Genomic DNA, 26,569 nt, shown 5'->3' on the forward strand with positions numbered 1-26,569 from the left:
ACTTTCAAATGCAAACTGAAGACCAGACAACCAAAATATGGCACCAGAGTCCCCTGCAGCCATTCCAATGTCCCATTACCTGGCTATTTTGCCCCATTTGCCATAAACACTAATGTGTGCATACTGCTTTACTTCTACAATGATTATTTGGATTTTATTTTTACATTTTAAAGCACAACAATGCACAAACACTAATAGACATCTGGTAAACAAAGCAATACTGTCTCATAATGAAAATAGACTTGGCATTAAAACTTCTCTGCCCTTGAAACTCACGTTAATTGAAATAGCATTGAAACCCACACCACATCCAAAGAAAATGCATCTGGCCAGTGGTGGATAAAGATTACCTTTGGGCTGTTTTAAAATCATTGGCCCCCTGCACACAAAACAAGAAACATACATGTGTTCTTTTCTTTGATACACCTTCCTGACTTTATTAAATTATATTCATTGTACAATACAACACACTTGTTAGACAGAGCACATTTTAAGTTTATTGTTTGAACATTTTTCCAGTAGGCTGTACTGTAGGCAATGAAACAAAATGCATGAAGCAATAATGACAAAACTGCACAATTCAGAACATTTCCATCATAAAAGTCACTTCCACACCCACACTATAAATAGAATGGCAGTAGTGTAAGCCATAGGCATCTTGCACAACTTCTCGCACTTATTTTCAATTTAATTTTTTTTGGGGGGGTGACAAAAGGTCAAAAACCAGGGACACATTTTAAACATTGCTTGTATAATTTTATAAAGTTGCTAGAATAAAATGTTGTGTTACCACCATGCATTTCAATGGCAAGTCTTGGACCCAGGACCCTATGCACTACAGTCAGAGCAACATACCACTATGCCAAATCAGCAGCTTCCTGAAAAATAGAAGTCTGAAACTTAATGGCTATCATCTAGTGAATTCATTTCTCACTTCTCACCATAGCTCTCAACCTCTTAGCACAAAAGACCTAGACAAAGCCAATAATGGGGGAACACAAGTTCAGTTCTCACTTCTCACCATAGCTCCCAACTCTTAGCACAAAAAACCCGGACAGAGCTCACAAGTGGTCGTGGCTAGGGACTTACCAGGGACACATTTTAAACACTGCTTGTATAATTTTGTAAAGTTGCTAGAATAAAATGTTGTGTTACCACCATGCATTTCATTAGCAAGTCTTGAACCCAGGACACTATGAACTACAGTCAAAGCAACATGCTACTATGCCAAATCAGCAGCTTCCTGAAAATTAGGAAGACTGAAACTTAATGGCTATCATTTAGTGAATTCATTTCTCACTTCTCACCACAGCTCTCAACCTCTTAGCACAAAAAGCTAGGCAAAGCTCACAAGTTGTGGTGGCTAGGTACTTTAGGCTCTTTTTACCCTGTACCCAAGGTACAGGGTTTGAGCCTGAGTACCTCTAGCCACCAGGTGTATTAAATGGGGGCATTTTCACACACACACACACACACACACACACACACACACACACTGAAAGTTAGTCCGCTGCAGAGTTCTTCATTCTGAGTTTCCTATAATTATCTATAGTGCTGCGTTCCCGCTCACATTTAAAAGAATCTTCATTCCAGTGATGTAACAACAACCATTTGTTGACGTTCCCGCTCACATTTGAGCAGCTAGGCCAGTTGGAAATGCATGAGCTCCTTGAGCTCAATTCTGACAGGCTAGGCTGGTAGCCCTGACGGAGCTGAGGTCATCGCACACATGATGACATTAGCTCTAACAGCATGAAAATTAAAAAACAAAAGAAAAAAATCGGAAATGAAGGGGTGCCATACGGGAATCGTGGCACTCCTTCATTTGAACCCCAAAACTTGGTAAAAAACGAGCAATTCGACACGGTTGGGAGGTATGCTGTCAACACCCACAGAAATGCTAGAAGCCTAGTCTGCATCATCTTCCTAGACTTATCAAAAGCTGTTGATACCATCTCTCACCAGAAACTCCACATAAACCCTCATCCTTAGGGCTCACCAACTCTTCACTGCAGTGGTCCCATAGCTACCTCTCAACCAGAGCACAAACAGTGAAATGGAAACCTGATTTCTCTCTTCTTGCCTGTAAATACTGGTGTCCTACAAAGATCAGTACTAGGCCCTATACTTCCCATAATATTCATCAATGACCTCTACACTGCTACAAAAGATGTTACCCTAGTTCACCACACTGATGACTGTACCCTAGTCTGCTCTGCCAAATCTCTCTCTCTCTCAAAACTCAAAGAATTTGTACAGCAATTATTATCTACTGATAGATGGCTAAAATACTTCTAAACCCTAAAAAAACTGAAATTACTGCTCTTAATTCCAAAACACATCTCTACCATAACACTATTCACTATCGTCTCTGCCAACACCACCTTGATAATTACTTGGGTGTCATCACAAAGATGAACAGTTGAAATGTAAGCACCAACAAAGATGAACAGTTGAAATGTAAGCACCATGCATTACACATGGTTAAAGAAATCATTAAAAACTAGGTACATTATACAGAGTATAGATGTTCCTCAGTAACATGGCCAGAAGACACATAGCTTCTACTTTCTTACTGCCATCTCTCCTCTATGCGGCCCTAATCTTTAATAATCTTCAAGTCTCACAGCTGTTAAAAACTGAGCAATGTTATAATAAAAATAGCCAGATATACACTAGATTATAACAGAACACACCACTGCCCAGCCCTCAGAGAATTAAACTAGTTAGAACTACTACATCACCTAGCTCTTTCCCAGCTATCTACAATACTCAGAAAACTGCCCAGTCCTTATCAGCTTAATACAGCACTACTTACCCAATGAGAAATGTTACATTCTAGAGAAAAATTACAAATCACTATAACCAACTTATCTAATACTGCAATATTAATACTAATATTCTACATTCAAATACTGTAGCAAACTATAGAACTGCAACTCACTACCACTGAAATCCATTCTGAATGAAAACTCATTAAAATACAACTAAAACTTCACTTATCAAATCAATCCATCTGCTACTGTACATCTGCAGAACAAATGTCACTGTTATCTTTCTCTTGACATATCATCAAACCATTTCTCTTCATTCAGAATCCTTTGCCCCCACAGCCAGCTTTCACTAATACCTGAATAGGTTTACTAGCATTTTCCAGCCATATACACTGTTTAGTGACACTGCTCAACCCCACCTCCATACTTCCAATATAAATCTTATGATAGCTATATGTGTATTTATATGCATAATTGTCTCTGAACCTGCTTTACACATCAACTCTTAAGTAAAATATTATTTTCTACCTTATGTAGTTCCTTCCCTCATCACCATTTCTTTCATCTTATAAACATTTATCACATGTTCGATTATCTAACTGACGAACCCACAAATATACCTCTTCAGATGCTCATTGCTCAACATTTACCAGTGCATAATTATCTTTTATACCACAGTGGTTATCTCTATTTTCATGTGAAGGTAATATAATTAGGAACTGTATGTGTAATTGTTAATGTATGTTACTAAATGCCTGTTTAAAATGTTTGTAATATGTCAGACCCTTTCTCCCTGGGCCTCTGCTGAAAATGTTTTTTTTTTTGACTAAACGCAATCAGAAAAACCTGGTAAACAAAAGCGAAATAAAAATAAATAACTTGTTATATTTCCTTACTTAGCACCATATCCTGGCAAGATTCTAGATCATAAAATAAATTCATGCAATCTGTCAGTACTCTGAAGTTTCTCACACAGTAACCAGTAATTCAAATTCCACTTCTGGGTTGACAAGCAGCATTTGGGATTGGATATTTGAGTGACAGAATGACTGTTATGACACCTATGAGATGATTTGAAGAGGTGGCTGAATTGATAGTTGTAGGTCAAAAAAAAAAAAAAAACTTATTAGTTCCAGGTCATAGGGCCCAAGTATGATCAATCTGCTCTCTCTCTCCTTCTTTCTAAGAAACAGACTGTGGCTGTCATACTGCAGGGTGCCTGTGATTTATACCCTCGGAGTGACAGGTCTGGGTTATCCAATGTGCAATGGCTGCACTGCTACCTCCTGCATGTGGTGTGCATTTTTACACAATGACCAGCCATAAACATGACATCCCACCCAAGCTTGCTGATCACGGCTGTCTCAAATGCCAAGGACTAACAAGTTGCCTCCACAAGGACTCATTCCTATGACAAGTGATTCCAAAAACTTCACTCTTGCCCCCAAAGAAAAGAAGATCTCTCCAGCTGTTCACCTGGGATGGTCTTCTGTAATTGCCTGCATCACTAAATAAAATCTGGTAACCTATAAAGCAGAAGAAAAGTCTTTCCTGGCAAAATATTATCTCTACCACACAATACAATACTAATCATGAGACACATAACTCTCCTACACAGTGTGCCACTTAACCAAAGCCCCAAAGGCAAAACAGCATGCCCAGCACACTAGTCATAGGTGACTTGATAGTGAAGCACACTGATGTCCCACTCACTAGGTTGGATAAGAAGAAAGTAACAGTCAGCTGTCTGTCAGGTGCCAGGATCTGCCACATAACGCACGCACTCAGGTCCCTCAACAAAAGGTACAGATATGACTCTGTCATTGCACATGTGAGTGTGAATGACATGAGACATACCTGCCTGGACTACATGAAAAGAGATATGGAGGAGCTCTTGGATTATGTAGCCCAGGCGGGTATGACCCTAGCCCTGAGCAGCATCCTACCATCACCCAGAATGATACCACAGTACAAGCAGAAAACGATTGATTTCAACAACTGGCTACGTTTCTGGTGTCATTCTAAGGGGCTCCAGTATCTGCCTGGGATGACATGATTGACAGACCTTGAAGCTTTGACAGAGATGGCCTGCATCTGTCACCCCTGGGCTTCCAGATACTGGCCAAGGCTCTTGTCACCCCTATAGTGCCTTTTTTAGGTGGTGTTCCAAAGACCAAATTACCACTGTAACAGCTACAAACACATCCAATCTGAGGGTCAAGTTGCTCAATGCTAGAAGTCTAAATCTCAAAATGCACTCGCTCGAAGCACTCCTTAAAATGGAGAACATTGACATTTGTGCTGTAACAGAGACCTGGTTCAAGGCAGCAGAAGGCACCCCTGCATTACCAGGCTATAACTCATTCTACACCTTTCAGCCTCAGAACTTGGACTGAAGATCCAAAGGTGGTGGTGTTTCCATATTCATAAAGGATATGCACACCTCCAGACTGGTAGCCTAACATGACGCATCAGAGATACCTCATAAGCAGCTAACATTGGGTAAGACAGTGATTCAGGTCGTAGCCTGTTATAGGTCCCCAACCATGTCCCAAGACTCAAACTCCATGTTCCTAAGCAGCCTGGAGAATATTAGGTTCCAACCTAACACTATCATACTGGGTGACTTCAACTACCCCTCCATTAACTGGGAAAACTACTCATGTACCAATACACTTGCCCAACATTTCCTGGAATTCATTAATTCCAATGCTCTGGACCAGCTCGTTCTTATCCCCACTAGAGGTAGCAACATCCTTTACCTGGTCATTACTAACATGGGCGACCTTTGCTCTACACCAAAAGTCAACTCCTCCCTGGTTATATCCAACTACAAATGAATCACCTTGGAAATCCACATCCCCATTCCTGACTCAGAGACTACCCAGACTGTGGAATAGACTGCCCATACATGTCAAGCACAGTGGCTCTTTGGCCCTCTTCAAAAGGAACCTTGACGATTGGATGGGAGAAAGGAAATTCACCCCGGGGATCATGTCAGTCGACTTGATAGACAGGAGTCCAGGGAAGTAAATAGTGTGGGAAGAAATAGCCAGGGGATTGTTATGGCTAGGCTGATAGCCTGGTACCAGAGTATGAATCTATGAACCCTCATTCTCCCCAACCCTCCAGTGGTAACCACCATGAAAAACTCCTCCAAAGCTAACTTTGGGCTCCTAAAACCAGAAGTGGCTAACTTCACAGCACATATGGAAATGGAGAACAGCTCCACGACCATTGAATCATACATCAATGCACTGCACGAACACGTAAACAAATGCATGGATCTCGCCATACCCAATAGAACTAAGACACTCTCCTCCAAAAAAAAGGAAGCCAATCTGGTGGTCCCCTGCCATAAACAAACTCTATAACAGAAGGAGGAAACTGATGGGCAATAAGGTGAAGTCCCAAGACTGGAAAAACTCCCTTATCAGCCTCAGCAAAAAGTTGAGATCCCTCATCAAATCCTCTAAAGCTAGCTATGAAAAAAGAATTGCAGCAGATAGCAAAGACAACCACAAGGCCTTCTATAGTTATGTAAAGAATCTCCACGGCAATAACCAGACTTGCTCTGAGCTACTGCACAATGGTACCTCCAACAGATATTGCCAATATACTGGCCGACAGATTCAGTGCCAACTTTACCCCTCCCCCCCCCGAAATGAACAATCACAATACAAGTAGATTGCCAGGCATCCAGTATTACTGCTGCATAGGTTAAAATAGCACTGTCCAAGGCCAAAAATACAGCTTGACAATGATCTGACAATATCGCTGGCTATGACCTGACAACATCCCTGGCTGTGTTCTACATGAACTACAGAGTGAACTGGCACCTCACCTGTGTGCCCTGTTCAATCACAGCCTCACCTCAGGCTTTGCCCCTACCAAATGGCACACTGCTACAGTCATCAATCTCCACAAAGGAGGAGTGACTACAGACCCTGAGAACTATCGCTACTTTAGCCTGAAAAGTCTGTTATGCTATGAAACGCATCATCATGGACCTAATAAACAATTATATAGGGAATTTCCAAACTCTGGATCTCACACAGTTTGGTTTTGTGAAGGGTAGATCATGCCTGCTCAACTTCAGTCACCAGAGATGTGGATGAAGGCAAAGTGGTTCATACAGCCTACCTTGATCTGGCCAAGGCCTTTGATACTATTCCCCACTCAAGAATCATAGAAAAACTCACGAAGCTAGGCATCAACCCCTATATCACTAGGTGAGTTGCAAATTGGCTCACAGATAGAACCCACAGTATGAAAATAGCTGACTCCAAGTCAGACTGCCGACCAGTCACTAGTGGAGTCCCACAGGGATCGGTCCTAGGTCCTCTCCTGTTTGGTATCTCCTTCTCAGAAGTCCAGGCTAACATGAAGGGACTCTGGCTGACAAAGTTCACAGATGACTGCAAGTTGGGAGCCATTATTAACTCCCCAGATGATGTTGACATCCTACTGAAAGGCCTCACTGAGACCAGTGACTGGTGTCAGAACCATGGCCTTAAGCTCTATGCCAAAAAATGTGTCATCACCCCCCCTTTGGGAAAAACTCAGTTCCCATGAATTACCACATCGATGGTAGTCCACTGAACATAGAAGGTGTTGTGAAGATTGGGGAAAGATGGGCGAAGGCTGCCAGCCTAGTCAAGCAGAATTTGATACATAATTCTATCATTTGTATAAATAAATGTAAAATACAGGCTTGTGATTTTAAATGAAAGAAAACACTGTAAAATGTGAACTTCAAGACTGTTGCAACATTGCCATCTGCTGTAAGGAAAATCAAGCCAAGCATTTCAAATGTTCTTTGAAGTTACAATTATCTAAAAAAGTGGTGCCAAGGTGCCTGTATGAACACATTCTTTATATTATCTTAACTTAAGGAATAATTGTTAGAGTATACATATGAAATGTCTTTTATTGTTGTAGTTTCCTGAGCAGGTGTTAGCTTGCTAAATAATGCAATTTGTGGCCTGGGAACTCCAGACTAAGTGTCAAAATGATGTAATGTGAATACTGGGAAAACCTAAGTGTCAAAATGATGTAATCTGTGAGGGCCTTAGCAGAGCTGTTTGTTAGTGTTTTAAAAACTATTGTTCAGTGAGAGACTGAAACCATTTGTCTTGGACTATCAATCCCAGTACTGCTGATGCTCTTTATGTATGTAAGTAGGATTATAGCACTGTGTTTTTTCTTAAGATTAACTAAAGATTAGAAAGTTAGGTTAAGTGTTTTTCTGTGACATCAGACCTGTCCTACTGTATTATTTTAAGTTTCTGTGTGATCTCTGAACTCTTAGATATCTCTATGATGTAGTAGTATTGTCTTGTGTTTTAATTATTTATTATTAAATATTTTAAAAACATTTTACCTGTGGCTGGTTTGTATAGAGATAGGCTCTAGAATACATTGCATATTTATAGAGGTTATCGTAATAGGCCACGTAATAAGCCTTAGACTGAATAGTCACATTACAAATTGGCTAATAATATTGCACAGTAATAATTGAACACCCTTTCAAGCGTCTTTGGGTAGCTGATAATTATTAAGCTGGTGGTGGCAGAAATTACTACCATATAGTCTGGGTAAAGGGGCACAGCTAGAGAATCTCTGTCAACCTTTCCCAGGAGTGTTTGTGAAGTTGTATAAATATTTATCTCAAAGTGTGGGTGTGTGTCAGCTACCTGTGCAGGGACATGAAGCACTGGTTGGACAGAGGGAGTACTGGAGGTTAGCTTGCCAGCTAGGCTGAGATCTGTTCCCTATAGCTGTGCCAGTGGGGAGTTTTACTGGGGACCTGGAGAGCAAGGGAGCAACCAGCCCCAGACTAACTGTGATCTCTGTGTGCACTTAAGGGAAATTGTACTTTACTGTGTGTATTAGTTATCCTTTCCTCTTCTAGGAGATGACCTCCCTGGTGTTAGTGGTGAGGATTGAGGCTCCTTGATTGCTGGGCCAGGGCACGGTCATCACACGTGGTGGCAGTGGTTGGGATAAGATATCCTCACATATCTTTTTGGCAGTGGTGTGGGTAGAGTGAATCCTGTAGCTTATGTGCAGTGATCTCTGAAAGTGTTTTGTACTCTAAATCAGCCACACAGACTATACTCAGAGTTCAGATCACAATTGTTTTATTTATTTTGTTAGCTTAGTTAGTCAGGGTGATAAGGCAGCATGTCAGCACAGGAATATTGAAAGCTGACAAGGAGCCAGCTGGTGGAGATGTGCCAGGCTAGGGGACTGGTGCATGGAAACCTGACTAAGGCAGACCTGATTGCAGCCTTGGTTACAGCTGTATCAATAAACAGCATCCAGGAGGACAATCAGACTGGCAGTGGAGATACAATATCCTCGGAGAATGGACAGCTCAACCTTTCTATGAAGGACAATCAGACTGGGAGTGGAGATACAATATCCTCGGAGAATGGACAGCTCAACCTTTCTGCAGTGGACTTAAAAATCCAGCTGGAGCTAAAGAGACTTGAGTTGGAGGCCAGGCGTTTGGAGACAGAAGCCAAAGAAATGGAGCGTCAGAGGAAGCATGAGAGGGAAATGCAGACTCTTCGTCAGAGTCATGGAGGTAACGGGGAAGGGAGTAATTGAATCCCAGAAGCACAACAGGTCAGTAAATTTCTTCCACAATTTAAAGAGGGGGATAATTTTGCTAGTTTCATTCACATGTTTGAAAGGGTATGCAAACAGTATAGTGATGACCAAAGACTCTGGGTATGGTTCCTGACCCCCTTACTCCATGGGAAAGCTGTAACTTGTATATCACAAATGCCTGACTCTGTCTGTTTTGATTACACTGCTGTAAAGAAATGTCTGTTACAATGTTTTAAGCTAACAGCTGAAATGTATAGGAAAAAGTTTTGTGAGCATAGACGCAAGGCAGATGAAGATGTATGTGAATATGTTGCTGAACTGAACACTTATTTTCATAGCTGGGTGAGTTGATGTCAGGTCACCACTTTTGAAGGGCTGGCAGACCGTTTGGTGAGGGAGCAAGCCCTTAGAACTTTGCCTGAGGACATGAGGATCTGGTTAGTTGATAGACAATGTGCAACTTCAGATGAGTTGGGGAAGAAGGGAAACCTATACCTGGTCAGCAGGGCAGCCCTGCACAGGAGGGGGACCCCAAGTACTGCTCATGGCTCTAAAGGAACCCATGGTAGGCAGCACAGACTGCCCCAACAGAATCCGCTAGTAGCAGGGGAAGCCACTAGTAGAGGTACACATCCAGGACATAGGGTGAAATGTTTTGAATGCAACCAGTGGGGCCATGTGGCATACAGATGTCCATAAAGGCAAGGTGAGGAACCAAAGGTGAGCCACAGCTGCTTGTGGGTACTGATGTTCCCTTGGACAGGGTAACTGCAAAGGTAGAGGTGAGTAGTAGTACCCAGGCTGACAGTGAGGCACCACTGTCAGAGGATGCCAGACTTCCCGTGGAAGGGGAACTGGGAAGGGTTGCAAGGAGAGAGTTGAGACAGGTTCAGCTCTCAGACCCTATACTGCAAGGCCTGAGGCAGGTAGCTAGGGAGGCACCTGATTCTCAAGGGAAGGGGGAATCTGTATACTGGGACAAAGGGTTACTATAGAGAGAGTGGACCCCTGAGGGAGGGCTAGAAGGTGAGAGAGTACAGCATTTGGTAGTGCCTCGAGTTTACCATCTGGTGCTTCTAGCCATAGCCCATGATATTCCCTTGGCAGGTCATCTGGGCATAAAATGTACAAAGAGGCGTATTATGCAAAACTTCTATTGGCCTGCAATTTCCAGAGATGTAAAAGGGTACTGCAGGACCTGTGAGCAGTGCCAAAAGGTAGGCAAGGCAGGAGACAAGGTGAGAGCTCCTTTGATGCCTTTGCCTGTGACTGAGGAGCCTATGGATATTGTGGGTCCTCTGAGTACCTCAAGTTTCACAGGGAAAAAGTATACCCTAGTGATAGTGGATTATGCTACACGATACCCTGAGGCAGTGACTTTGTCCACCATTGAGGCAGAGAAGGTGGCAAATGCTTTGTTAGAGATTTTCAGCAAGGTGGATTCCCAAAAGAAATACTGATTGACTGAGGAGCCAATTTCATGTCAGACCTACTGGCTTGTCTATGGAAGTCCTGTGGGTGAAGCACATGAAGACCATCCCAAGACTAATGGTCTTGTTGAGAGGTTAAACTCTACAATCCAGTTCGTGCTACGAGCATTTGCAGATCAGTTTAAGAGGGAGTGGAACAAATATTTGCCCCATCTGCTGTTTGCTTACAGATAAGTTCCCCAGGAATCCACAGGTTTTTCACCCTTTGAGTTGCTGTATGGGCATAGGGTGAGGGGACCTCTAGATTTAATTCGAGATGAGTGGGAAGGTGAGTGCGAGTCTCACAAGGAGTCTGTTGTGGCATATGTCCAAAACCTCAGGACAAGGCTCAGGGAACTCATGGGCTTGGCCCAGGAGAACCTGGTAGAAGCCCAACAACAGAAAAAGGTGTGGTATGACAGGAATGCTCAAGCTAGGGAATATGCTGCGGGGCAGCAGGTAATGGTTCTCATTCCTGTCAGACACAACAAGCTGCAAAGCAGCTTGGGAGGGACCCTACAAGGTGGTAAGAAAGTTAAGTGATGTTAACTACATGGTGGAAGTGCTAGGCAGACTACAGGAGCACAAAGTATACCGTGTTAACATGATGAAGCCTTACCATGACAGGGAGCCCCTTGTGCTGAGTATTTGCAGTGGATTGCAGGAGGAGTCTGAGGGAGATCTGGGGACTGATCTCCTCAGTGAGGCTCGGGCTGGCACCTCGGTGGAAGGGGTAGCAATGTCCCAGCAACTATCTCCTACCCAGGTTCGAGAAATCCAAGCAGTGTTGCAGGAATTTGGGGACATGTTCACTGGGAAACCAGGGAGCACCCGATACAGGACCCCAAAGGCCTATTATGCAGGCCCCTTATAGGGTGCCTGAGAGAGTCAAACAGACTCTGAGGGAAGAGGTACAGGCGATGTTGGAATTAGGGGTGATTCAAAAGTCCAACAGTCCCTGGGCCTCACCAGTGGTGTTGGTGCCAAAGAAGGATGGCAGCACCAGGTTCTGTGTGGATTACAGGAAATTAAATAGTCACACAGAGTCGGATGCTTATTCCATGCCTAGGATGGATGAGGCCCTAGAGCAGCTGGGTGGGGCTTAATATCTTACAACCACTGATCTTACCAAGGGTTACTGGCAGGTGTCCTTGACTCCCAGTCCTAGACAGAAGTCAGCCTTTTTGACTCCTTTTGGCTTGCATGAGTTCACAAAGATGTCCTATGGGATGAAGAATGCCCCAGTGACTTTCCAGCGGCTGGTAGATCATATCATAGCAGGAGCAGGAGGGTTTGCTTGTGCTTACATGAATGGTATTGCTATCTATAGCCATTCCTGGCCAGAGTACCTTCAGCATATCAGGGAGGTGCTGGGCAGACTACAGAGGGCAGGGCTGACCATTAAGCCGAGCAAATGTCAGGTGGGTATGGCAGAGGTCTCCTACCTAGGACATAGAGTGGGGAGTGGTAAGATAAGGCCAGAACCTGCCAAACTGGAAGCTATTCAAGCATGGCCTACACCTGTTACCAAAAAGCAGGTGAGGGCATTCTTAGGGACAGCAGGGTACTACAAAAAGTTTGTCCCTAGTTATAGCACCATAGCTGCTCCCCTCACAGACCTGACAAGGAAGAACAGGCCAGATAAGGTAGTGTGGACCCCAGCATGTGAGCAGGCATTTCAGAAACTTAAAGAAGCTTTGGGAGGACCCCATGTGTTAGCCAGTCCAGATTACAGCAAAGAATTTGTTGTACAGGTGGATGCTTCAAACCATGGAGTGGGGTTGTACTTAGCCAGATTTCTTCAGAGGGGGAAGAGCACCCAGTGGCTTATCTCAGTCATAGGCTCCAATCCAGGGAGGAATGATATGTAGCTGTAGAAAAGGAATGTCTAGCTATAGCGTGGGCATTGCAGAAACTTCAGCCTTATCTGTATGGAAGAAAATTCACTATAATGACAGATCACAACCCTCTAATATGGTTAAACAGAGCCAGTCAGCAAAATGCCAAGTTGCTAAGATGACGCCTGAGGTTGCAAGCATATGATGTGTTAGTGCAGCACCGCAGTGGGAGTAGCAATGCCAATGCAGATGGGCTCTCAAGACAGGGAATGGGGTTAGGTACCCTCAGATAGACCTAACCCTCTTAAGCAGCGTTTCTCAAGGGTCACTTGAAAAACTAGCTTGATTTCTCCAGGGGGGAAGAGATGTGAAGACTGGGGAAAGATGGACGAAGGCTGCCAGCCTAGCAAATAGAATTTGATACATAATTCCATCATTTGTATAAATAAATGTAAAATACAGGCTTGTGTTTTTAAATGAAAAAAAAACACTGTAAAATGTGAACTTCAAGATTGTTGCAACATTGCCATCTGCTGTAAGGAAAATCAAGCCAAGCACTTCAAATGTTCTTTGAAGTTACAATTATCTAAAAAAGTGGTGCTGAGGCGCCTGTCTGAACACATTCTTTCTATTGTCTTAACTTAAGGAATAATTGTTAGAGTATACACATGAAATGTCTTTTATTGTTGTAGTTTCCTGAGCAGGTGTTAGCTTGCTAAATAATGCAGTTTGTGGCCTGGGAACTCCAGACTAAGTGTCAAAATGATGTAATGTGAATACTGGGAAAACCTAAGTGTCAAAATGATGTAATTTGGGAGGGTCTTAGCAGAGCTGTTTGCTACTGTTTTAAAAACTATTGTCCAGTGAGAGACTGAAAGCATTTGTCTTGGACCATCAACCTCAGTACTGCTTATGTTCTTTATGTATGTAAGTACGATTATAGCACTGTGTTTTCTCTTTAAGACTAGCTAAAGATTAGAAAGTTAGATTAAGTGTTTTTCTTTGACATGAGACCTGTCCTACTGTATTATTTTAAGTTTCTGTGTGATCTCTGAACTCTAAGATCTCTCTGTGGTGTAGCAGTATTGTCTTGTCTTTTAATTATAGCCTTATACTGAATAGTCACATTACCAACTGGATAATAATGAATGCCGAGGTCGTATGGCGGTAGCGTTGTTACCTCACAGCAACAGGTTCTCCCGTTCAATTCTCGGCTGGGCTTGGGAGTGCCTTCTGTGTGGAGTCTGCATGTCCTCCCCGCGGTTGGGTAGTGTTCGAAAGACATGCGTGCATAAATGGACGTGCCTTCGTTGAAGGTTGAGCGTCGAGCTGGCACCTCGGCGTTTTGTAAAAATCTACTGCCAATCATTAGCGGCCCGGAGTTCCGCTGTGGCGACCCCTTACAGGGAAAAGCCGAAAGACAAACAACAACAACAACCAACTGGATAATAATATTGCACAGTAATAATTGGACACCCTTTCAAGGGCCTTTGGGTAACTGATAATTATTAAGCTGGTGGTGGCAGAACTTACTAGTGTATAGTCTGGGTAAAGGGGCACAGCTAGAGAATCTGTGTCAGCCTTTCACAGGAGTGTCTGTGAAGTTGCATAAATACTTATCTCAAAGTGTGGGTGTGTGTCAGCTACCTGGGCAGGGACACAAAGCACTGGTTGTTCTGAGAGAGTACTGGAGGTTAGCTTGCTAGCTAGGCTGAGATCTGGATCCTATAGCTGTGCCAGTGGTGAGTCTTATTGGGGAACTGGAGAGCAAGGGAGCAACCAGCCCCAGACTGACTGTGATCTCTGTGTGCACTTAAGGGAAATTGTACTTTACTGTGTGTATTAGTTATCCTTTCCTCTTGTAGGAGATGACCTCCCTGGTGGTAATTGTGAGGACTGATGCTCCTTGATTGCTGGGCCAGGACACGGTCGTCACAGGTGTTATAAGAGATCTGGGAACACAGGTTGACAGCAACCTCTCTTTTGACCACCACATTGCCACTGCAGTCAGAAAGTCCTTCTAAGCGGCACATCTCATTACTAAGGGTTTTGCATCCAGGAAGAAAGAGGTCATTGTCTCCCTCTACTCTTCCCTCATTAGGCCAATCATTGAATACAATGCCCCATTTGGCATGTACCTCATTAGACACCTGCAGAGGCCACAAAAGAATCTCACAAAGAGAATCCTAGGCCTTAAACACTTGTCCTATATGGACAGACTCAAAAAATGCCAACTATTCTCTGTCTCATATTGCCTACTTATCTCTGCTTAACTTACAAAGCCATGTCTGACCCAGCTCTGTTAGAAATGCTACATCTAATGAAATCCCAATCCCTCCGCACCACACGTTCCAGAGACATCAACCTCATTACCACAATCAACAGAACATGCTGGAGGGACAGGTTCATAACCCAGAGACTGCCCATGCTACGGAACAGACTTCCCGTACATGTCAAACAGAGCACCACACTGGCCCTCTTCAAGAGAAATTTTGATGAGTGGATGGGAAATAGAAAATTCACCCCAGGGATCACTCCAGTGGCTCTACTTGACAGAGGCACTTGGAACTAAGGTTGGGTGGCATGATGCCAGGGTAATCCTATGGGCTAGGCTTGTAAAGGCTCCAGGGCCACTAGCCTAGTACACACCTAAAGTCTTTCGGCTTTTCCCAGTTAGGGGTCGCAACAGTGGAGCTCTGGTCCACTAATGATTGGCAGTGGATTTTTATGGTGCTGAGTTGCCAGCCTGACGCAACCTCCAAAGAAGACACACCCATTCACGCACGCACCTACCTGCATGTCTTTAACGTCACTCGACCACGGGGAGGACATGCAGACTCCACACAGAAGGTGCTCCAGCCGAGAATCGAATGGGAGAACCTCTTGCTGTGAGGCGACAACACTAACTGCTGCACTACCATGGCCTATGAACCTATATTTATATTCAGAACCTAATGGCCTTGGTGGCTTTCTATGTCTTTTTTGTAGACTGTCAGTCCTACAACCCTACTGTATAACTTACAGTTAAACAGTTAACATTATAGTACATAGGATTAATGCTATAAGATGCTAACAAACTTCACAGTATAATCCTGGGTTTGAATCCTGTAGTTTCCACTTGTATAGTCAGTGAATTTGAGTAAGTTATTTAAGTGACCCATAAAATGCACTTGTGGCCACTGGGGCTTACATGCCTAACAAACAAACAAATAAGTAAATAAAAAGTGTTCAATTCTTGCCTGCAAGGTGATTTGTTTTGGTAACTCTGTAAACACCTACCACAAAAGAACGGCATAACAATAGATGGCACATTGAACATTTGCTAGAAATATTAACATATGATTAGGATCTGGACTCTTTCATTGAAATTATTTCTGTAAATCATGCAAATTATAAACTTCTCTGATATGCATTGCATCACTTGCTGCAGCGCACATTCAGACCTCTGAAGATGCCTGCCCTCTAAATAAGGTGACAGATCCCAGAACTCTGCCAAGTAGGTAAGTGCAGCTTGGGGATATGAATGATATACACATCACAGTAGTGTCAGACAGGGTTCACAGGTTCACAGATTCATAAGAAGGTATAACAATGGCATATTTGGTGAAGGAGTAAGATAAAATGTATCATTTTCCTTTATTTCAAGACTTGGCTTTATGGAAGCTGCACCTTTCCTTATACAGAATGTTACTACTTGAAGGAGGATGGACTGTTTCCTATTTTCTGACACCATGGTGCGTGATACAGCATAACCAGATGGCTCAGTATTCATTTCATTATGGAAAAAGTGCAGTAATCTTCAAACCAGCACAGAACTGTTAACCTTGTTAACTTCACAATAAATATAAAACTTAAGAAATAGTAATGCATGCTGCTAAAAATAATGATATCACTTTAATAAAATACAATTAATTTCCTAATTATGATCCATATAGTAATCAGGTAAGCCCACTAAGCTTGAGAATCTATTTTGCTGGAGCAACACAGGTTAAATGACTAGTAGAAGGTCAAACAGCATGCAGGTGCAGACTGACAGAATTAATCCCAGGGTTACACGATGAAGCATCTTAGCAGTTAACAACTGTAACTTTGTCATACATGCTTTCAGCCACAGTACTGACAATGTTATACTGTCTGTACCTCATGTTCCACTTTGTATAACCAACACTGACATCAACTGACAGGATATGCACACTTGAACTGGTGATTCTAGTAACTTTAGTAATTATCTACACATATCCTTATCACACATCTCTGTTGATCCTCCACAGCTGTCACAAATATCTTTAGAGTATATTCCTTAGTGCTACATATGTCTCTGTAGCAACCAGGTAACACATACATATCAAAAGCATCTCGAGATATCGTACTTATTGCTACACATCGTCCCTTATACCAGACATATCTATACCACATAACCTTAGTACCACACATGTCTAGGTGTCTCTGTAGCAGCCAAGTACTACATATGTATCTACAGCACCTCCAATTATTATACACATCCTACACATCTTCCCATGTACTAAGTGTGTCTTTACAGTGTATCCTTAGTACCACACATGTCTAGGTCTCTGTAGCAACCAAGTGCTACATATATATCTATAGCACCTCCAATTATTACACACATCCCTGCACATCTTCCCATGTCTTTGCAGCACCTCCCAGCATACATATCTTCACATACAGCATATCCCCAGTCACCACACAAGTCTAAAGCACCCTCAGGTATCACACATGTATCTCTACAGCACATCCATAGCACCACACACATATGTAAGTACAGGTTTCCCAGATGTAGCAGACATCCTAACACATTTTCCTGTGTATCAGACATGTGTCTACAGCACCTACCAGTACACATACATCTTCAGCATATCCCTAGTTACAACACGTCTTACAGCTCCTTCAGGTACCACACATCTCACCAACATAAATATAAATATGTATGCAGCATATCACCAGTTACTACATATATGTCTACAGTAGCCTCAGGTACCACCCATGTCTCTACAGCATCTCCCTAGTATCACATTTCTATAGCATTCCTCCACATAGCACAAATGTCAACAGACCCTTCAGGTGCCACACTCCCTACATTATCTCTACCATCACATGTATCTCTACATCATATACCCAGCAACCATACATGTCTACAAAACCTACAGATACCACCCATGACTCTTCAGCATCTTCCTGGTACCACACATATCTCTACAAAACACATCCAGGTACCACGCACATCTCTACAATATACCTCCAGGTACCATGCATATCTCTATATTCTGTACAGGTGCCACAATTCTCTAGAGCATCCTTACCACCACACATATCTTTATAGCATATCCTCTGCTACAATAGACATGTTCACAGCACCCACAGATGCCACATACCTTCCTACAGATCTCTACAGGATATCTTCAGGTGCCACATATATGTCTGCAGCACCCCAGGTTATACACATGTCTTTGCAGAATATCTCCAGCAGCAACACACATTTCTTTAGTACCCACAGGTATCAAATATGTCTCCATAGAATCCCCACCACTTTGCATAACCCTACAGCATATTCCCAGCTACAACACATGTCTGCAGTACCCACAAGGGTCAGACATGTCTCCACAAAATCCCCACCACTATGAATTTCTTTATAGCATACACCCAGTTACCACACATTTTCAGCTCTCTTATTTACCACACATCTCTACAGCATATCCCCTGGTAACACACACACATGCACACACACACACACACACACACACACACACACACACACACACACACACACACACACACACACACACACACAAGAACCTACAACACATTCAGGTATCATGTATGTCTATAAAGCATCCTCCTCCATCCATATCTCTACAGCATATCCCCACCTATCATACACATATCAATGTTACCCTCATGTGCCCACGTGTCTCTACAGCATCACTTTCACTACACATACCCCTATACTTCCCCAGCTGTCACACACACATGTACAAGATCCACAGATAGTGCACATCTCTATATCATCTCCACCATCACACATATCACTATAGCAGATCCCCAACTATCATACATGTCTACAGTACCCTCATGTAGCATGCTGTATTTCTATAGCATGCAACCACCACATGTCTCTACAGCATATTTCAACTAACACATATGCCTACACTACCCTTATATACCATGTGAATGTCTCTAGCATGCCACTACTACACATCCCCAGCTGCCATCTATATCTCCACCGCATCTCACTCGTACCATATATGTCTCTATGTCTCTGCAGCATAACTCCATGTACCACACACACACACACACACACACACACACACACACACACACACACACACACACACACACACACATCTAGAAGTACCCTCCATGGTCCCACAAATGTCTCTTCAGCATTCCCTTGCTAACACACATTATTTACTGCATATCTTCAGATACTACACACAAGTCACGTGTCTCCCAGAGAACTACACATGTCTTTACATGTCTACCATTTATCTGGTGCAACACATCTCTGAGGCACCCCTCCAGGTATCACTCACATTTCTGTCATACCACTTGGGTATCATATCCCTCATACATGATTAAAGCACCTCTCAGGTTGTCTCAAAGCTGTCTACTGCATCCTATTAAGTCCCATGTACTTCTCTACAGCATATCCTGGACACCACACACCTACAGCAAACCCCAGGTACCACACATCTACATAATTACACAAACATACACATGCATCTCTGCAGCATACTCTCAGGTTCCACACATCTCTATAGCATCCCAGGTACCAAACATTTCTCTGCAGCATACCTTCCAAGGTACTGCACATGTTAGCATAAGCCCCTCTAGTAACCTGCATATCTCTGTAGCATAATCCCAGGTACCAAAGGTGTCTCCATGGCATTTCACACATATCAAACATTTGTACTCCAACCCTCAGATACCACACAAATAACCCTACACTAACACAGATATGTGCCTGCCACCTGCAAGTTCCACGCATTCCACTGCAGGATCCTTCCATGTCCTGTACAACAACACCTTGGTACCTTTACCTTTACACATGTAAACACAGAATGTGCATACAGGTAAATAGCAGTATTAAATATAAATTTAGTTTGGACTCTTGTGTTTATTTCTGTACAAACAGCAGCTTTCCTTCCTTGAATTCTTGTTTGGCATCTCTAGGAAAGCCATATGTGGAATAAGCAGAAACTTCACTTCTTGAGAAAAATGCAAGTAGTTTCCTTAAATGAACAGTATGAAACAGAGGCACATGGGAAATATGCAAATGATCCTTATGAACATCAGGTGTTTCAGCTAATTGAAACATCTGATGTTCATAAGGATCATTTGCATATATCCCATGTACCTCTGTTACAAGAGGTTTGGGAGGTCATTCAGTGGAAGTTCTAGCTTTGCTGGAGTTTACTGATTGTTTTTTCAGTGACCTTCTCACTCACTGTTTTAAATGAACAGTATGAAACAGGAATCATTGCCATTAAAATTATCATCCTAGCAACAGCAGTCTGCTGTACTAAATTAATTACAGGATTTGTGTTTATTAAATAAAAACTTGAACTCTATGAATACAGAGGGTTATAGAGAAAAACGGATGATAGTCTACATAAAATACCAAACACCTTAGAAGGAAGTATGATCTAAGATGTACCCATTCACATGTACCTCGATGCACACTCACATCACTATTTGTGCATGCAAATGAATACTTAGGCTTATATCTATATTTGCATGCTATTTCTCATGCCCTGCCAAAACACACACACACACACACATATATTGTGTTTTCCTCCTTCTTCATACTCTCCAAATGCAGGATCATGGAGCTAGAAAGCCTAGAATCTATTTTAAGAAACAGCAGGTGTCCATCAGGAAGTCAGTGCCTGAATGGGATGCCAGACCATCACAAGACACATGTACGTATTCCTACCCACCCTACATACACATCTATGGGCAATTTAGAACTTTTTCAGTCGACTTGCAGCAAGTGTCTGTGATGCAGTAAGAAATGGGAAACTTGGAAAAAACAAGCAGCTGCTGGAAAAACCTCCATACTCTGCACTAAACTGGCAATCAAACTGGACGGCAAAGTGCTGCAAGGCTCTACAGTCCTTACTTAATGTGCGTGTAGCTGTGTATGTATTCTCTATTGGCCATTTGCATGTCACTGATAGATGCATGCTGCGCATGGATGATGTCCTTTGTGATCTATGTAGCTCGTTAGCTAGCTAGCCACAAAGTACAGTTGTGTACACTTACCATAAATGTAGATGTTTGAGTGTATTCACTGTTGCAGTCATTACAATTGGGTTATCCTGCTGGCAAGCTACCCTCAGTCGGCCTGAATTCCAAAGTCTAGGTATGGCGTATGTTGCTATCGCCTCTTCCCTGACATCAGTGTGCCAGTGGTATAAAAGATGCAGCCGACACCATTTTCTTCAGCTTTTCTTGCCCCAGATGTCAGGTGCCCCCAAAAGGGTAGGCTAAAAATATGTCAATAAAACATGCATGCACCAAAGTATATATTTTGCCTTCATCTACAAGCAAATACACCACATAGGTTGTGTAGAATAGAGAAGTACAGATAAGTTCCAGCAAAGAAATGGGGGATGGTGGGTGGGTAACCTGGACTGCAACAGTGAATATACTCGAACATCTACATTTATGGTAAGTGTACACAACTGTACTATGTTCTTCATGTTTCATTGTTGCAGTCATTACAATTGGGTTGAATCCCAAAGCTAAGGTTGGGAGGCTGGAGCTAAATAGCATTAGGAGTGGCTATTAGGCCATGCAGAACTGCAGTGGCAAAGCCTGCCCTGGATTTAGAGTACACTGGTAAGTGATAGTGCTTTGTGAAGGTGTGTACTGAACTCCAAGTAACAGCCTCTAAAATGTCTTTGGTTGGTACTCCCCTGAGGAAGGCTGCTGAAGTGGCTGCTGCTCTGGTTGAATGTGGCCTAATGCCCTTATGTACTGGCTTGCCATGTTGTGAATAGCAGAAACTAATGCAGTGGCCTATCCACTTTGAAATAGTCTGCTTTGAGATAGCCTTTCTTTGTGATCCTGCAGCATATGCCACTAGTAATTGCTCTGTCTTTCTGAAAGCTTTGGTTCTGTTCAAATAGAAGCGTAGCTGTCTGTGTATGTCCAAAGAATGCAGAATTCTCTCCCCCTTATTCTGTGGGTTTGGATAAAAGGTAGGCAGATGAATAGTTCCGTTAAGGGCCACACTGGACACTACCTTAGGCATAAATGTCGGGTTTGCCCTCAGAGAAAAGTACAGTTGTGTACCTACCATAAATGTAGATGTTCGAGTGTATTCACTGTTGCAGTCATTACTCTTAGGTTATCCTGCTGGCAGGCTACCCTCAGTCGACCAGAATTCCAAAGTCTAGGTCCGGCGTCGGTTGGTGTCACCTCTTCCCTGACGTCAGTGCGCCAGGGATATAAAAGATGCAGCCAATGCCATTTTCTTCAGTTTTTCTTGCCCCAGATGTCAGGTGCCCCCAAATTGGTAGGCTGAAAAATATGCCAATAAAAATGCATGCACAGAAATAACATTTCCTTCATCTACAAGCAAATACTCCAAATAGGTTGTATAGGATATAGAAGTGCAGATAAGTCCCAGCAAAGAAAAAGGGGGGTGGTGGGTGGGTAACCTGGACTGCAACAGTGAATACACTCGACCATCTACATTTATGGTAGGTACACAACTGTACTATGTTCATCGTGTTTCACTGTTGCAGTCATTACTCTTGGGGTGAATCCTAAAGCTGAGGAAGGGTGGCTGGGCTAAATAGGATTAGGAGAGGCTATGAGGCCCTGCAGAACTGCAGTGGCAAAGCCTGCTCTGGACTTAGAGTAAAGAGGTAAGTGATAGTGCTTTGTGAAGGTGTGCACTGAACTCCAAGTTGCAGCCTCTAAGATATCTTTGGTTGGTACTCCTCTGAGGAAGGCTGCTGAAGTGGCTGCTGCTCTGGTGGAACGAGGCCTAATGCCCTTAGGCACTGATTTGCCATGTTGAAAATAGCAGAAACAGATGCAATGGCATCTTTCTTGCAGATAACTGGGCCTTTGTTGCCAACAGTTTGAAATAGGTAGTCAGTTGCCTTTGTTTGTCTGGCGTGAGATAAGCCGTCTGGGCAGTTGTATTTAAGCTTGTAACCAGGAATATTATCTCTTGAGAGGGTACTAGTTTTGATTTCTGTTAGTTGACTGTGTACCCTAGGCATGGTAGTAATCTCTTTACAAACACCAGATGCTGAAGTAGAATGTCCTTGTTCTCTGCTTGAATGAGGCAGTCATCCAAGTAAGGATATATTTGTATTCCTCTTTGTCTGCAGTATGCAATTACTGGTGCCAGGCACTTTGTGAAGACCCTGGGCGCAGTAGATAAGGGCAGTGCAGAGAATTGGTAGTGCATTGAGCCAGCTTTGAATCTGAGGTATCTTCTGCATGTTTGTCTGATTGGGACATGCAGGTATGCCTCTTTTAGATCTAAAGTCACAAGCCAAGCCTTCTTGCCCAACATGGGCAGAAGCTGCTGTAGTGTCAACACTTTGAATTTTGGAATATCCAGATATGTGTTTAGAATAGACAGGTCCAGTACTGGTCTCCAGGCTTTGTCCTTTCTGGGTACCAAGAACAGTCTTGAATAGAATCCTTGTCCCTGCTCTTGCTCTGGTACTTGTTGAATGGCCCTCATGTCCATGAGGGATGAGACTTGTTTTTGTGCCTCTGCCCATTGATGTTTTGGCAGGTCTGGCCAACCATTTACCCTTGGCAGGGTATGGAAGTGAAACTTGTAGCCTTGTGACACTATGTTTAAGACCCATTTGTCCTGGGTTATTATGTGCCAATTTTGAGAGAAAAGTGCTAGTTTTCCCCCTAAAGGTGCTGCCAGAAGATAAGAGCTTGGCACAGGCAGGGGGAAGTCATTGGGACTGTTTCCTGTATGGCTGTGATTTGTCTTCTCCAGTTTTGGAGGTAGAAGCACCCCATTGTTTAGACTTGTATGAACCTTGGGGCTGGGATCTGCCTCTAGGGTGTCTGTATCTGCCCCTTTGTGGCCTGTCTGACACTGGAAAGGACCAATTATTTGTAGGCCAGTGTCTGCTAAATCTTGGTGGCTGTACCTGTAAGAAATCCTTGACTGTTTGCATAGATTTAGCTTTGTCCTCCATTATCTTTAATACCAAACAAGGTATCATGCTGTAATGGAGCATCTAATAATTTAGCTTTGACATGATCAGGCAGATTTTGTTCCTTTAACCAAGCATGCCTCCTAATGACGGAACTCGTAACTGTGGCCCTGCAGGAGGCCTCAAGAGAATCAAAACCACATTGCAAAGTATGCTTTCCAACTTGTTCAGCTGCATGCAATAAATCCTGCATTTCTTTGTTTTCTGCACATTCAGAATTTATCAACATTTTCTGTCTAAGCAGTGACATAATATATTGCTGATATTTGAGCATATGAAACTGACAATTTAAAGCCCTTATAGCCAAGGTAGCAGAAGTGTAAATCTTTTTTCCCCATCTGTCCAAAGCCCTAGAATCCCTGTCAGAGGGAGTAGGGTTTTTTGCAGTGGAAGCCTTGACCCCTTTGGGACCCTGAGAGATAGTTTCTGGGTCAGCAGCAGGGTTTTTGAAAAGGAATTTATGAGAGTCAGGAACCCTGTAGTACCTGTCCAGCTTAACAGGAGCTGGAGGTAAGGAGTCAGGGGTCAGACTGGACTCTGAAAATACATCATCTACAATGTCTAACACAGGTGGAATACCTAGGGGCCTGTGTTGTGGTAGTAAAAGGAAGTCTCTGAGCCTTTTCTTAGATTCTGAATAATCTTGGCTCTCCCAGTGGAAATGCTCCCTCATGGTATGTAAAGTTTCCCCAAGAGAATAATCCTCAGGAGGAGAGGCTGAAGGGATAGATTCTTCAGCATCAGAATCCTCATAGGGAGGAAGAGAGTATTCCTGATCAGAAGAGGAATCAGATGAAATGGAAACCTGATCTGAAGATTCATATTCTGTCTCTTGCCTAGGCCTCTTATCAGGAGGGGGATGGGAACCCCTGATCAAAGTAATTAGGTCTTCGGCCATTTTGAGCATCTGTTTTTTAGGCATAGAGGCCTGTCCATGAGGCTGTTGTCCTTGTTTCTTTGTCTTTAAAGGTGCTTTAGTCTTTGCCTTTGAAGCTGAAGTTGTTTTAACATATAATTGAGTAGGTCTGAAAACACCCTCAGAAGCCGATGCCTGCTCAGCGGCTCTGGACCCATCTGAGGGAATAGTTTCTGAAGGTCCAATACCTTGAGCTTTCAGTGGCCTGGTCGACTCCATGTGGGTGTCAGTAGCGGCCTGTGAGTCTAAAGTAGCGGTTGTCAGGGGCTGCGAAGGCGCCTCACTGAGAACCGGCGACTGGCTTAGAAGAAACCTCGTCGTTGGTTTTGGACCTCGAATGCCTGTCCTTTTCTTTGCATTTTTTGTGAATTCCGGTAGTCGAATGGCTATCCGACGACATTGTACAGTTAAATCTTCTGCCAAAATAGTGAAATGCAAAATCGTTCCGATGCTTAATAGTGCGTTGGTTAAATCTAGACAAAACCGACAACTAGCAACGTCGTGGTCAGGGCCTAGGCAAGGAATACAGTAAGAATGAAAGTCATTATGAGGTATTTGCTTCCCACAAGAAATACAATTATTAACTTTTTCTGACATCGGTCTGGAGCAAGAAAAAAGTTTCCCCAACGGGGTGCTTCACTTTTAGTGAAGACTTCGGATCTGAAATTCGAACACCAAAATCTCAGGAGTCGGCCAACCGGCACTTGCGAACTGCTTTTGCTTCGGGCACCGCGCTGCAAGAAAGACTGAAGAAAATGGTGTTGGCTGCATCTTTTATACCCCTGGCGCACTGACGTCAGGGAAGAGGTGACAACAACCGATGCCGGACCTAGACTTTGGAATTCAGGCCGATTGAGGGTAGCCTGCCAGCAGGATAACCCAATTGTAATGACTGCAACAGCGAAACACGAAGAACATCCTCTATTGAGCAGGGGTCTGATATAAAAATATATATAGTTCCTTTAAAACTGAATGAAAAATGGTGTATGAGGGGAATAAAAGAACACTCAATCAGGGGGCAGCATACCCATGTGGAAATAGCTACACTTCCCTGACAGGTGTGGGTGAAACAACAAGTGTGGCATATGAAAATCTGTCATAGATTCTCAAGGTTTCATGTAACATGGAGGTATTTGTCCTCCTGAGCATGTGTGTTCTGCACTCTTCACCAGCAATACTGAGCCCGGCTTCAGTCCATGTATATGAACATAGAAATGGGACACTGGAAGCACAATGCAAAGAAAGTCAGCAAAGACAGGAGAAGTGTGGTGTTAAAAAAATATATTGTCAGACTCCAGAGTTAAACCTTTACTCCTGTTGATAAAGAACTAAATGATGTGATGTGACAGAAACATTAAACCATCTAATGAATAAAGTGAGAAGGATACATAAATGGGTAGTACTGCTAAAGACTGCATATCACAAACTAACGTTAGCAACAGTCGAGCACATCAGATAAAGGACAGTTATTTCACACAAAAGGTGGTACATGTGGGCTAAACTTCCTAAGCAAATTTCAAAGGCAAGGAAACCAACCACTGAAAGTTAAATACAGGTCAGGATATTTGGTAAGGATAAAATATGAAAATGGTAATTGGGTACTTCAATAAGGGAATTATTCCTGTTTATAATGGACTCTTACATGACAGTACTGCCCTATATTATTGTCAAAATCTGAATGAATTAAAAAGTGAACAAATGGCAAAAATGGCAAAAAACTTAAAACAGG

General features: G+C 43.0%; 1 protein-coding gene across 5 annotated transcripts in view; it reads right to left on the minus strand.

Moving 5' to 3' along the window:
• Positions 1–26,569, minus strand: part of LTBP1 (latent transforming growth factor beta binding protein 1) — a 2,555,437-nt gene that overhangs the window by 1,077,332 nt on the left and 1,451,536 nt on the right. The window lies entirely within an intron of this gene.

Source organism: Protopterus annectens, chromosome 1.part2 (genome assembly GCF_019279795.1).
Source record: "Protopterus annectens isolate FY-2018-M chromosome 1.part2, PAN1.0, whole genome shotgun sequence".
Taxonomy (NCBI): domain Eukaryota; kingdom Metazoa; phylum Chordata; order Ceratodontiformes; family Protopteridae; genus Protopterus; species Protopterus annectens.